The following is a 13,547-nucleotide window of genomic DNA, read 5'->3' on the forward strand; positions in this document are numbered from 1 at the left end:
AGTGGAGCCTTACAGGAAGGGCACAGTCTTTGGAAGCCATGTGGAACAGGATTTGGACTCAGGGATGGGTCTGAAAGTGTGTGTGGAGAGAGGGGAAAGGAGAGATGGGATGTATGAGCCCTGCTCCAGAGAAGACACATAGTTCAATAGGTATAGCAGAATAGAAGCAATGACAGAATATATTCAGCCACTGAAATAGCCATGCACATGTGCCCCGTGGTCTGAAATACACAACTGCATGCCAAAAAAAATGTTCACTGCTGTATAATCCATAGTATATCAAAATACAGTGTTCTCTTTTAGCTAGACTTCTTCAAAATGGTGCAGTTAAAATTGGCACCACACAAAATATGAATGAAATCCAGTCATTTCACAAATAGTTTATACCTATTTAGCCTGAAGCTACTATTAAAGATTAAGGAACTGTCTGATAAAGCTAGGCAGTGACTCTGCTGCTATCGCCCTCACTGACTGGGCTCTCTCCAGTAGCAGAATTGCCATTTTAATTCATTTTGCTGGACGGGGAGATGGGCTGGAGCTGGCACAGCAGGCTGTGCACATGAGAGGTGAGAGTGTAGATTTACCTTGTCCAGCCACCTCTTCACTAGCAGCAAGAACTATGAGCATGAAAAAAAAAGGTTTTAACACCTGAAAGAGATGCAGTGAGATGCAGCAGACCTTGGGTACGAGAGCCCTCACTCATGATCAAGAGCCATGTCTCAGTAAGATACACATCACACCTCAGCCAAGCCACCCTGACTGTCTGTTAACTGTGTAACATTTGCAGTGTGATGTCTGAAGTGAGTAAGTTAAAAATAAACAGCTTTATGGATATAGAATCTCAAGTCCCCCTGAGTTAGAATGTGTGATTGGCACTTTATAAATGTTTACAGTGATTTATAAATAACAGCATCTCTTCTGCCACTCATCTGTCAAGAAGTTTCCTGTAGCAGATTTGAAAAACAGCAATGGGAAAGCTGCTGGGAATTTTAAGATGTTTTTGGCCGAAGTGGGAAACAGAGGTATTTAGGATGTTCCATTGTATCTCACTGTTCTCCTACAACCTCCTCACACACATGCCTCCATAAATTTGCCCTGAGGAAGTATAATTTAATTGTGGCTTTTTGATGTCTACTCAAACAACATTAGCTTTTTTTTCATGTTTTACAATTTAAAATATTTTGGAGAAAATGTCAGCAGGATGGTAATTTTAATCTTATTTATTGATTGAACTCAAAAGGCTCAGTGCAATATAACTGGAACTCCTCAATGCAACCCAGGTCATGTTCATCTGGTACCTATTCCTAGCACTGTCTAGACCCCCTGTTTCACGAGTACTTTTTATTTCTAGTGTCCTTGAAGTCACTTGACTTCCCTGATATTTCTCTTTCAGTCCTTCCTTATTACAGCTAATACAATGAGCTGCATAGCTAGAAATGGTTACTCACAATTAATGTGAGAGTTTAATGGGTAGTATCTAGAGTAGAAAGTACATCTGCACACCAGGAGTGGCTGAAGTTCGTGGTTCTCTGACCAGTCCCATGGATGATGAGACCATTAAAAACTCCTGTGCAGGTATTACTGATTTTATTCACAATTTTTGATGGTTTATTTTGGTTTGCTTTTAATTTGCCTTGCATGTCAAAGCTAAACGGAGGTCCTATGATCCCAGCTCACAGAATTGGCAGGGAGATTTTCAGGACAGCAAACTGAAGATGCTGATTCTGCAGTCTGTGGGATGCCAGCAGCTGTCTGCCTTGGCACGGATCTCTGGTGTGAATACTCGATGAAGGGGATTTCTGTAGGACACCCCAGGCAAACCCTGACTCCAAATCCCTCTGTTGTGGTCCAGCCATCTCAGAGGGGGATGTCCCCAGTCTCTGCCCACAGCTGCAGTTTGTCCTCTGTGTCCTAAAGCCAGGTCAGCATCACCCAGAGTAGTGCAGGATGGGCATGAGGTTGCCCTGTACCCTCCTTGGCCACTGTGCCCATCCTCTGGTGCTCAGAGGCTTTTGTGAAGAGCCATGGGCAAAGGTCTGGCTATGGAGACACCGGGCTGAGGTTGCGCCCTGGGGGTCACATACAAAAGCTTCGCCGACCCCACACGGCCCCAGGGGCGTCCTCTGCCGCCAGCCCCGCGTTGGGCCGTGGGGCAGGGCAGGGATCGGGGTGACCCCTCCACGGGGAGCCACGGGGCGGGGAAATGGCGGCGCCTGAGGCGGCTGCACTCCCACGGGACGGCGAGCTGGGGGCGAGTGGTGACCGTGCGTGTGTGTGTGTGTGCGGGTGTGTGTGTGAGTGTGTGTGCGGGTGTGTGTGTGTGCGGGTGTGCGGGGCGAGGAGTGTGCGTGTGTGCCGGGGGTGTGGGAACGGTGGGTTCTGTGCCTGTGTCTGTGCCGCGGGGTGAACTCTGTGAAGTGGGGGGGGTGCCGTGCCCATGTGCCGGCCGGAAGGGGGGGAAGGGGCACACGGGGCGTGTGGCTACAGGAGGGTGCGCTGTGTCTGTCTGTCCGTCCGTGTGTCTGTCTGTCCCTCCGTGTGCCTGTCTGTCCCTCCGTGTGTGAGGGCGGGGCGGCGCGGCGGGGGGGTAGGGGGGTTGCAGGGGCGGGCCAGCGGCAGCGGCGCGGCTGGCCGCGGTCCAGCCCGGCGCACTAATACGGGCTGTCGGCTCCCGCCTGACTGACGCCGGTCGGGGCTGCTGCTGCCTCTGCCGCTGCTGCCGCTGCCGCTGTTGCCGCTTCTGCCGCCGCTGCGCCCTGGCCCCGCCGCCGCCGCTGCCGCCGCAGCTGCAGCTCCGCTCCTGCCCGCGGCGCGCAGAGACCCCAGCCCAGTGGCAGGTAAGAGCCGGGGGCTCCCGGCCGCGTCCCGGGAGGGGCTCGGGGAAGGGCACAGGGGGGATGATCCCACCGCCGCCGCCCCAAACTTGCCGGCGGGGCAGCCCCGCATCCTCCCCCGTGCTGCTCTGTTCCCGGTCCCGAGGCGGCGGCGGCCCCGCAGCATCCGCCCCGGCGGCACCCCGGGCCGGTGTCCCCGCGGCTGCCGGTCCCGCTGCGCTGCGCTGGGCGGGGGCTGGGGCTGGGGCATCAGCGAGATGAGACAAACCGACGCCAGGACTGCGAGCGAAAGGAGGAGCGCGGGGAAAAAAAAACAAAAAACATTTTTATGGATGGCTGAAGGCTGTCAAGTCTCCCCACTGTTAGGATTTCTTGCCTTAACGTTTAAGAAACAGAAAAAACCCCAAAACCCAAACAAACAAAAAAACCCCAAATCAACAACCCAGCAAAACCCCGCATGACAGGCTTGGAAATACTTTTCCTTTCAGAGGTTATTTTCTGTTCAAGAATCCCGCTCCTGGACACACTCCCAAGCGAAACGGAGCAGAATTGCTGGGATTTGGGTTTGTATTCCAGCTACAACCGGGGACTCTCTTTTTTCTTTTTTTTTTTCTTTTTGGCTCCGAAGTTAAAACGTTAGTTGTTAGCAAGCATTTCCCAAAACAATAGCCCTGGATATGGCAAATTATGAATTACTGTAATTTTATCTCCATGTCCAGGCTGCTCTAAGTGGAGGGAATTCAAGGTTTGACTCATTTATAACAATTTGGATATTGTGCGGTAACTTTGTGTTTTCTTACCTTGATTTTATGGGTGAATTTATTTGATGCTAGCCAGATCTGCTCTAAAAGGGGCATTAAGTGCGAATAAAAATAAATGACACACACATGGATGCGTGTGTGCACAGAGTTGCTGTTAATTACTTGCGTTTTATAAAGCAGTGAAAAAATTCTAACCCCAGAACGGTCAACTTTTCAGTGAAGGAGCTTTCTCCTTTGGCAGAAGTGGGAAATGATGTGCACATCTCGGGAATGTATTCAGTTTTGCTATGGTTTGGGAAGGATGCTGAAGATAATGGAAGTTTTAGTACTTTGTATCTCTCTATTGTGGAAAGGTGCATCCTCATCCCTGCGTGCATTTGTGTGGTAGGTGTGATCTCCTCATCTTCAAGAGTAGAAGCTGAAGGAAGCGCTGCAAAACACTTCCCCTCAGCAATGGTAGGACAAGTGTCATCACTCAGACAAGCCTCATCTGTTTTAATCAAGCCAGACAACTCCCTTCTTTCAGATTTGATAAGTACCAGTGCCTGGCTGGTTCATGTTTGCTTCCTGTTAGATTTTAAAGCAGAGGCTGGGGATTTGTGGTTGGCTTGTTGTTTCTTGTTTTTTGTTTGTTTTTGTTTTTAATATTTAGTTAATTTGATGTAGTAGCTAAAATAAACATGCTCAAAAATATATTTAAAGTGAATTGTATCAGAAAGGATACCTTGTAGTATATTTACTGAGTTTGGCAGGAGTTCCCATTTCTCATCAGTCCATTATGATGGAGTTAAAAACATCGTCACTTTTTAAACTCACACAAACTGATAAACATTAATTCTGCAAAAATGACTGGGATCAGGATGAAGCTGATTTTATCATGAATCCTTCTGATAACCAGGATTTGTAAAGTGATACAAGTGAGAGATAGAAGCTTTTCTTTGTGTTCAGCAGCTGAAACAAATATGCACAAGGGCTTGCTTTAAGCTGTCAACTGCACAACTTTGTGAAGAAGTTGAGTATTAATATTTTATTAGCACACTTGCCCAAGGCTCAGACGCACATGCACACCAGCCAAATATCTGCAGAAGGTGGGGGATGTGTGTAGAGAAGAGGGTGGTACCTTGGGTTTGAAGCTGCTCTCATGCAAACTGGTAGTAGTGCCCCATGTTGTCTTCAGTGGGTAGAGGATGAGGTCCAACTCAGTAAAACAGGAGTGTAGCAGTGTCAGTATGATGTGTCACATTACATCTGGAAAGTTAATCTTCCTTTCCCTCCTTTTATTCTTTTACAGACTTTCTGCATCTCGCATTTGAATCCTTAGCTGTCTGCTGTTATCAGCTAGGGAGATAGCGTGTCATGTAATCCTCTCTCCTGAATGCTAAAGTGCTGTAGTTCTGATGGCCAGCTAATCTGTCTCGATAAAGTTTTATTTTTCCATTGTTAAATTCAAAAGGACAATGACTACTAATTACAAGTGACCTCTACCCAAAACACCAACCAGAGTTTATCACCAGTCTGATACTGGCTAACAGTAATTTCAGCATCAGCAGTACTCTAGGCACCCTGTTTCAAAGAAATTTACCAGGATTAAGGGGAGCCAGAGGGAAAAAAAGATACATGCTTTGGGTAATTTGTCTGTTGCAAAAAAGTATAGAGGAAGAGTACAGAGATTCCGTTTCCTGTGCAATATACTCCTTACAAATAATAATTATAGGGATGGGCAAGAAAGAAAAAAAACCACACATCATAAATATTTTAACTGAAAACAGCATAGCAAAAACATACATAGCAAAGGTAGTTCTGGTAGACTGCCTGGTTTCCTGCTGCATGCAGGTATAAAGAATCATTAGTGTTCTTGTACATTAATAGCAAAAGGTAGTAATAACAGTGCCAGTTTGAGAGAATAATTGCTGTCCTATTACTGTCTTTGAGAACATTTGTTCTAAGGAAGCATTAGGCTCTGAAGACAGTATAATAAAATTAATTTTAAAAAAATATCCCAAATTATTTCCCATTTTACATTTTGTCTGTAATGTTTGAATGGCTAATACTCTGGGAATTTTACAGATGAAGAGGTGAATTAAAGAGTTTAGGGCCCTGTGTATTTATTATAGCAGCTCAAAACCTTGCTGTGCTTTTGCAGATGAATGGATCTAATAGACTGTGGGATCAGAGCCCAGACTGAAATCCTGACTGGTACATGTATGCGTTTCAGTCGAAGCAGGTGAAACACCCTCAGACCAAATTTTGTGCAAATATTTAGGATTTTTAGACAGATCATTCTGTAGGACCACTTGCAGGTTTCTGCAAGAACTGTTGCAACATCTTGAGAGAGATGGTAGGTTGAGGAGTTTGCTTTGAGGTTCATCTCCTCTGGACAAGGGCACAGCAAGGACACAGTGGAGGTGGACATAGAGTGGAGTCAATTTCCCAGTTTATGCAGCTGACCCTACATAAAAACACAAAACAAAAGAAGAAATTTGATCTCTCTCTTTTTGAGACAACATTAAGATCAAGGTGTGTTTCTGACTGGCAGGAGAAATGCCTTATCTTTCCCACATCTTCCTCTGCAGAACTTGTTTCCGTCCCACTCTTTTTCCTTGTCAGTAACATCACCATCTTCCCTTACGCCAAACTTGGCATCATCTGTGACTCTTCTGTTTCGTCACAGATCTTGATGCTTCCAGATGTCTCTTGACACTTTTTCTTTGCGTTACTTCTTACATTCCTTCTTCCTTTTGTTCACAGCTGCCAAAGCATTAGTCCACACTGTGGCAGCCCTCCAACTTGATACAGCAACCTCCAGTTTCCCAACGAGCTCTTTTCTCCCACCTACGTTCTGCTCCCAGTCAGCATGACCCCTGCCAAAATCCTTCATCTTTTGCTTTTCTTTCTGAAACGTCTCCATGCAGACTCCTGTTCTGGAGTATCTCTGTGTGCTTGGTCTTAATTTAAGGTTTGAAAACGTTCCCTGCTTCCAGACTTCCCCAGAACTATTCAACTCAAGCTCACCATCCACTGGAAGAGAGAAATGAGGAGGGAAGAAAATTAGCAGACCCATAGAGTCATTACAGTTTGTTCTGCTTCAGGCTTCCTTTCACCCTCATTACCTGGCTACAATAGGAGCAAGATTGGTCATTTCTTAATGACAATTACTCTGTGTTTGTTCAGTCACTGTTGTACTCAGTCACACAGTCATGCTGTGAAGAGCAGCAGGCAGGGAGCCAGCAGGGACTTGGTGGTGATATCTTTTCCAGAAAGTGGTGTCTGCTAATAGCAAGGCTCCATGTAATGAAGCATCTTTCATAATGCAAATAACCTTGCTGCTGAGATCAATATGTTTAAGCAATACTTCATCTTTTTTTTTGTGTCTTTGTGCTGTGCCTTTTCTTAATTAAAAAATCATTACTTTTTTTAAGCCTCCTTGGGCAGTGTTCCTCATCAGGAGAGTTTTTAGTGCTTTATAAAGCTGTCCCCATCAGGGTACCTGTATGACAGACGCAGGAATCAAGGCACCTGAGAGAAATCTTGTGGCAGGATGCAATCCCACATGCTGCCCAATTGGCACAGAACTGACAGGAGGCACAAGCAGTTTGTGTGGCTTTTCAAGATTCCCTTTTGGTTACTTGCTGGCCTGTCTTATCCAAACCTACTTGTCTCTGTCAAATTACTCTGGCCCGGCTGCCAATGTGCAGTTTCTTACCCTGCAGCACATATGAGGTAGCTAATTTCTCTCCCTCTCATCAACAGATCTTGAATTACTTCACACAGGGCATGAGGCCTCCACAGGACATCTAGAACTGGGAAAATGAAGTTTCATCCCATGAGGCAGCAGCCTGTGGCTTCCATACTTGCCCTGCTTCATGTCCTGATGCTGGAACCAAGTCTTCTTGGTAGCCACCTGCTTGGGGCTCGAGCTAAAGGGGCTGCATGGGGCAGAGCTGAGTGCTGGGAGGTGAGAGGGAAGGGAGAAACAGCCCTGGAAAGATGTGGTATTCCTTGGGCTCCTGGGGTGGGTTTGCGGAAGAGAGATATATTTCTTTTACAGGCTAAGTGACTTATTTCTGACTTTAGCTTGGTATTCTGTGTTTACTGAAGCTGCCTGATACCGTGGCATGTCATTTTACATATTAAAGAGAATCCAGCCCTCATCTTATACACCTAGGCTCAAATGTAGGCATATGAAGTCTATTTAATCTCATAAACAAGTGTTCTGGTTTGAAGGGAATCTGAGCACCCACATCTTCAGCTGAAGTCACTGGGAATGGCCAGCTGTCTCCTCCTTTCCCCCCACAGGAGGGAACTAGATAGACAAGTTCTTTCTCCTTTTGTTCTTAGTCCTGTTGTGAAATAACTTGTGTAGAGATTTCAAGCATATCCAGATATTTTAATGGAAAATGCTTCAGTACTGTTGCTTGACAGCATTGGCCTCTTTTCCAAGGCAATCCCTTCCACCGAATCAGATCTTTGTATAGATAAACCACACTAATATTAGTGCTTACCTGTCCTTTACACTCACTTCTTTTGCAGTTCTCCAAGATGCAGGCCCTGTGGATGCTCCACCCTTCCTCCCCCCTACAGGGTTTCACAAGCCACTGAGGGCTCAATTAGCACAGATTACTGCGGATGTTGATGCAGGAGAACCTATATGTCAATCTTATTGCATTAGCAATTTCCCACAGTGATGCACAATGAAAGCCTTTTAGGAGAAACAGATTTGAATGTGATATGGTTTGAACACAATGAAATGCTAATATGATTCCGTGGCAAACTGTTAACATGATGTATATGGAAAGCCTTTTGTGTGTGAAACATCCCCCACGTATGTGCTTGGTTGGGCTTTCTCACCTGGGAGGGAGGAGCGGTGGTTGGCAGTGCTGCTGCTCCCTCTCCAGGCCTGTTGTCAGTCTGAGAGGAAGCATTTCTGGAAGTTCTTCCTGTTGAGTACTTTACTGATGGTCTGTATGATCTATTGATCAATTTTTCATTTGCCTAGAGGTGTGATGCTAAATCTGCTGCAAAAGTTGTCTCCTTTGTTAACACCGTGACTGCATTCAGATGTCTGTCTCTGGGTCCTTGGGTGTTAGTCAGGGAGTCTCTGTGCTAGGCTACAGGTAGCTGGGGGTGCCCTGTCAATGTGGGGTGCTTAGAGGCAGCAAACTCACAGAATAACAGAACTATCATGCTTGGAAAAGACCTCTAAGATCACTGCATACAACTGTCAACACAGAAAAAAGAAAATCTCCACCCTACTAAAGCATGTCCTGAAGTGCCTCATCTACACGGTTTTTTAATACTTCCAGGGATGATCACTCCCATCACCGCTGTGCTCATTCCAGCACCTGACTACTCTCTCAGTAAAGAAATTCTTCCTAATATCCAGTCTAAACCTCCCATGGGGCAACTTCAGGTCATTTCCTCTAGTCCTATCATTATTTGCTTGAGAGAAGAAGGCAACACCCACCTCTCTACAACCTCCTTTAAGGTAGCTGTAGAGAGCAATAAGCCTCCTTTTCTCCAAATTAAACATTCCCAGTTCTCTTAGCCACTCCTCATAGGGCTTGTTCTCCAGACCCTTCACTGGCTTGGCTTGGGTGCCCTTCTCTGAACTCGCTCCAGCAGGGCCCAGAACTGAACACAGCCTCACCAGTGCCAGGTACAGGGGCAGGGTCACTAACTCCCAGTGTCACAGGTTGCCACTGTGGCACTAAATACCTGGTACAACAAGGCAGCAGATCTTGAAAGCATGAGATGAAGTCCTTGCTTGGGGAGAATCTGGCACCCAAGTTCCCGTCGCCAGGGTCAGACCTTGTAAATGTGCCAGCAGGAGCCAGCATCCCGTCTGTTCTGCCGGTTCCCACAGGAAAGGAAGGTATTCAGCACTGTGCTGAACCTCATCCAGCTGGTCCTCTGGTCTCTTTTTAGATAGATGTGATGTGCTTCTCTACAATATGAAGAGGGCATTTGCTTTATCAATTTCCCCTGTATGCACTGTAAAGGTACAACCAGAGCTCCAAAAGTGCCTTTTTTCTAACAACTTAAGACACTAAACTTTCAGAATAAGATCTCATCCTACTTGAGCATTTGGTGAAGTAATTGTCCTTTAGATGTATCCTTACTCACAGAATTCTTAATATCTAACTCTAAGCAAATCCTTTTCCTGAAATGGGTGTTTGGGAATGGCTCCAAGAATGCCAGTGATTGATAACGAGGATTACAGGATCTGATTAGTGTGAATATAAACTTTAGGCCAGCAATGAAGCTAAAATTCTTTTCTAGTCCCCTTCTTCCATTGTAAAGTGTTTGTTCTGGAGGCACTTGGCTGCATGCTTTCTACGAGAGACGAGTCAGCATTTATTTTTAAAGCAGGAACTCTATTTTTGTGTATTTCCAACCCTTCCATTTTTAGAAACACTGATGGGCTTTGCTACAGTTTCTCTGGGAATGGTGGGTATGTGAGGAATGTAGGGCTGACTGTCTGTGAAATGGGGATAACTAGAGGCATAAGAAGACATTTGGGCTCCCCAGAGCAGGTTGATGCACCTTCCCATACACCTGCTTTCTCCCACCAAAATGTCCTCAGAACTCCTCCATGGCATGTGTGCTCCTTAGCCTCTGGCTCTGCAGGAAGAGGGCAGCTGAAACAGGGGCTCTGCTGGTCTGAGACTGAGCCAGGGCAGCCTCAGGAAGGACTAAGTCAGGGACTGGATGAAGGGGTCTTCCTCCTGCCTGCAGGGAGCAGGGCGTGGGGCAGAGAAGAGGATGTGTCCCTGTGGGATTGCATCTCAGAAACTTCAGTGTGGCCCAGCCAGGGAACACAGGGCGGCTCACTCCATGTAAACATCACGGCCACTGGTTTCCTTTAAAAATTAATACCAAGGGAAGGAAGTACAGTCAAAGAGAGATCATAGTGATAAATTGGTCCAGTTTCATATTTCTGCCCAGACTTCGGTTGTGATGATTCTGTGGGGTGCCTTGAAGTACTGTGGGCAATCTTCGAAGGCAACAATCAGTGAAAAAGTCAAGCACTCTGGTTTGGGTTTACCCCAAGCAGCAGGATGCAGGTAGCCCAGGGGCCAAGGCCAGGGCAGCTATATGCTGCATCTGAAGAGTGGGGCTCATTTGCTTGGTCATAGCAGCTGAAAGATTGGAAGAGCTTATCTCAAGGTGTCTTCTAGTCTCTTCTTCCAAGGTCTCCTGGTAAGAAAGCAGTGTAATTTGCTCTTGCAAAACTTAAGCAGTGGTAGTTATCCCAATGTGTAGCTATCCTATACATACATTCTCCCTGTTCCTTCAAGTGGACAGAAAAGACAAAATGCCCCTATCCTGCTTGCAGCAGCTTTTTGCTGACATACTGACATACTGCTACCATGTCTATGCCCTTCTCTTCTCCCCATCTTAAGTCACACTAGCAAAGCTTTGGGGAAGCTCTGAGAATCTGTGCTAACCAAGAGCAGTCGTACCACAGAAAATGGTATATTCCTTCCCAGTCCAAATTTGAGCTGGGTACTTAATGTTCTTTTGTAACTGAATTTACAGTTTTTAAGTGAACCTGTAAGTGTTTGATGTTTGGAGGGTTGTGTAGCTGTCTTAAGGTGTGTAGCTTACATACTCAAATCTGTCCTTTATATCAAACAAGAATGTGTTATTCCTATCAAGAGAGCCTGGAAGATACCAAGTAGGTGAGATTGATTCCACAAGGTCATTGAAATCTTTTAGAAGTCAAAGGTGTTTAGGCACTGGTATAAAAATCTGTCTTTATTTTATCCAGGAGTCAGTGAGTTCCATGAAGACTCCACAGTGTGGATGAGAGACCAGACAGGCATGAAGCACTGTGAGATTTGCTCTTTGATATTGATGTCTTCACATAAAGTTCCATGTAGAAGGACTTTCAGAAAGAACTTGAAAAAAAGACAAGAAAATTAGTTTAAGAAGCTTGCATTATTCATTTAAACTTACAGGAATAAACAGGGAGATGTTGGCAGGGCTGTGTGCAACATGGATAAACATGAACTGCAAGTACTTTGCCTCCTATCATTGCAGCTGTTTTCAGTTGGAGCAGTTCAGGGTCAAACCAGGTTTAGTATCTTAATTAAAAAAAAATAAATAATGAGGACAACCTTCTTTACATCCCATTTAATTAAAACCCTGAGTGTCATGTTCTGTGATTGTTGAAGACCTCAGTAGCATGGTAACGTATTATTTATTCAATGTATTTTGACGAGTACAAGACAGTGGTTTCCGGTAGGGTCATAACAACACCCTTGTCTGGCAGGTCCCAAGCACAAGAAGAAGCCCTTGGGGAATCCCAAAAGCTGTTGTGGGTGTCACAAGTGAAACATGAGTCTTTTTGAGTTATTTACATATGTCAAGAGTAACGTGTGGCCACCGTTCCCAAGCCATGAGGGGGGTTACTGGGGTGGCAGCAGTGGTGGCTGGGCACCTCAAGCCTGCACTTCCATGTGACTGCCATTCACTTCAAGAGTGAATGCATGTGTGAAAACGTCTCCTGCCCAGCTCTGTGCCTTAAAACCCTGCTGACAAGACTGGTGCTTCAGGCTTAGGATGTGGGAGTGGGTCCAGGGAAAGGTTGGTGAGATGTCTTCCACATTAGAGGCCTGAGTATTTGTAAGAAACACTTGTTGTTTTTTTGTTTGTTTGTTTGTTTGTTTATTTATTGTTAAACCCCTTTCTCCACTGAAGTGTGGAAGATCTGCATGGCAGACAGCAATGATGATGTGACTGACTGATCTTTTCCAGCCCTGGGTACATCTTGGGCACTGCCAGCTTGGCACGCGTGATACCCAAATCAAGACTTGGTTACCCTGAGGAAAAAAACCTGTGTATTTCTCTTTCGTGCTAGCTAGAAGTAATTGAATCTATGCTTGGTAAAAATAATTAACCAAGTGTATGTTCACAGCACCCCTCTTCACCTTGTTAGGCTTAAATAATTTTCTCCCTTCCGATGCTGTTGGGACTGAGTCAGCGAGCGGCAGACCTCCAGCTAAGAATTGTCTCACTACTCCATTTTCCAGCTGCGTGCATCTCCAAGAACTGCTCAGCTTATGTCTAGACGACCCTCTGAGAAAATCTCCCTCTGTGGCCTTCCTGAGCTGCTGCAGTGACACCCAGACTGATGATCTCAGCCATTTCCAAGACTGATAGCCGTGCCTCTCACCGCAGGCAGCCGCTCCGAGGGGACGCAGCGTCACGGAGCTTATTCCCAGACCAGATTTGTGCACACATCTGCACACATCTGTGCTTGCACACGCCTGCACAGCTGTGCTTTTGAGGGAGGCTGGACACTGTGCGTTCACACTGTTGTGTTGTAAGCTCCTTTTCACTAGCATCTGTGTGGTTTTCCATTTTTGCCTTCTGCACAAAGCTTAGAGTGAAATTTAATGAGGACTGATAACGATTGCCCTGCTACACCCATGGGAAATGAATTAGAGGGCAACTTCATCAGCTGGTTGGCTTGCACAGACATTCTGCTGAGAAGTGATGCAAGTCTTCCCTGACACAGCTGATCCTTTTTACATTTAATGAAATCTAAATTTCCCAAAATCTTTCTATAGTGTGTCAGCATGCTGCCGTGTGAGACATACAAAAGGGCACATTTAATTTCCCCTCTTACTGACTTCAGCAGGACCTGGCTCCAGTTAGGAAACCATAAGCTCACAGTGATGGCTGAAGTTACTGAAAGTTGCTGCAGTGGAATGCATGGAGGAACACATTGCTCCTGTTGACCTGAAGACCTACAGGCTAATTCTACACTGGAGGGTGAAAAATGGGTTTAGAAGTAGGCAGAAGTATCCTAGTCCCTTATGCTTTGTGGCCATATTGCTGGGTCTTAGTGTAGCAGGTCTTTATACTTGAGTTGAGTCTTTCAATTCATCTCACCCAGCATTAGGTGTATACAGTGCCTAATTTTGCTATTTGTTCCTAGCTGGTT

General features: G+C 45.8%; 1 protein-coding gene across 2 annotated transcripts in view; it reads left to right on the forward strand.

Moving 5' to 3' along the window:
- The first annotated feature begins 2,739 nt into the window (after window positions 1-2,739).
- The window catches only part of SMAD9 (SMAD family member 9), a 36,740-nt gene continuing 25,932 nt past the window's right edge, over window positions 2,740-13,547 (forward strand). For both annotated transcript variants that reach the window (XM_030469318.1, XM_030469319.1), the window contains exon 1: window positions 2,740-2,837. The gene's annotated coding sequence lies outside the window, so the exon portion shown is untranslated. The remainder of the gene's footprint in view (window positions 2,838-13,547) is intronic.

Source organism: Calypte anna, chromosome 1 (genome assembly GCF_003957555.1).
Source record: "Calypte anna isolate BGI_N300 chromosome 1, bCalAnn1_v1.p, whole genome shotgun sequence".
Taxonomy (NCBI): Eukaryota; Metazoa; Chordata; class Aves; order Apodiformes; family Trochilidae; genus Calypte; species Calypte anna.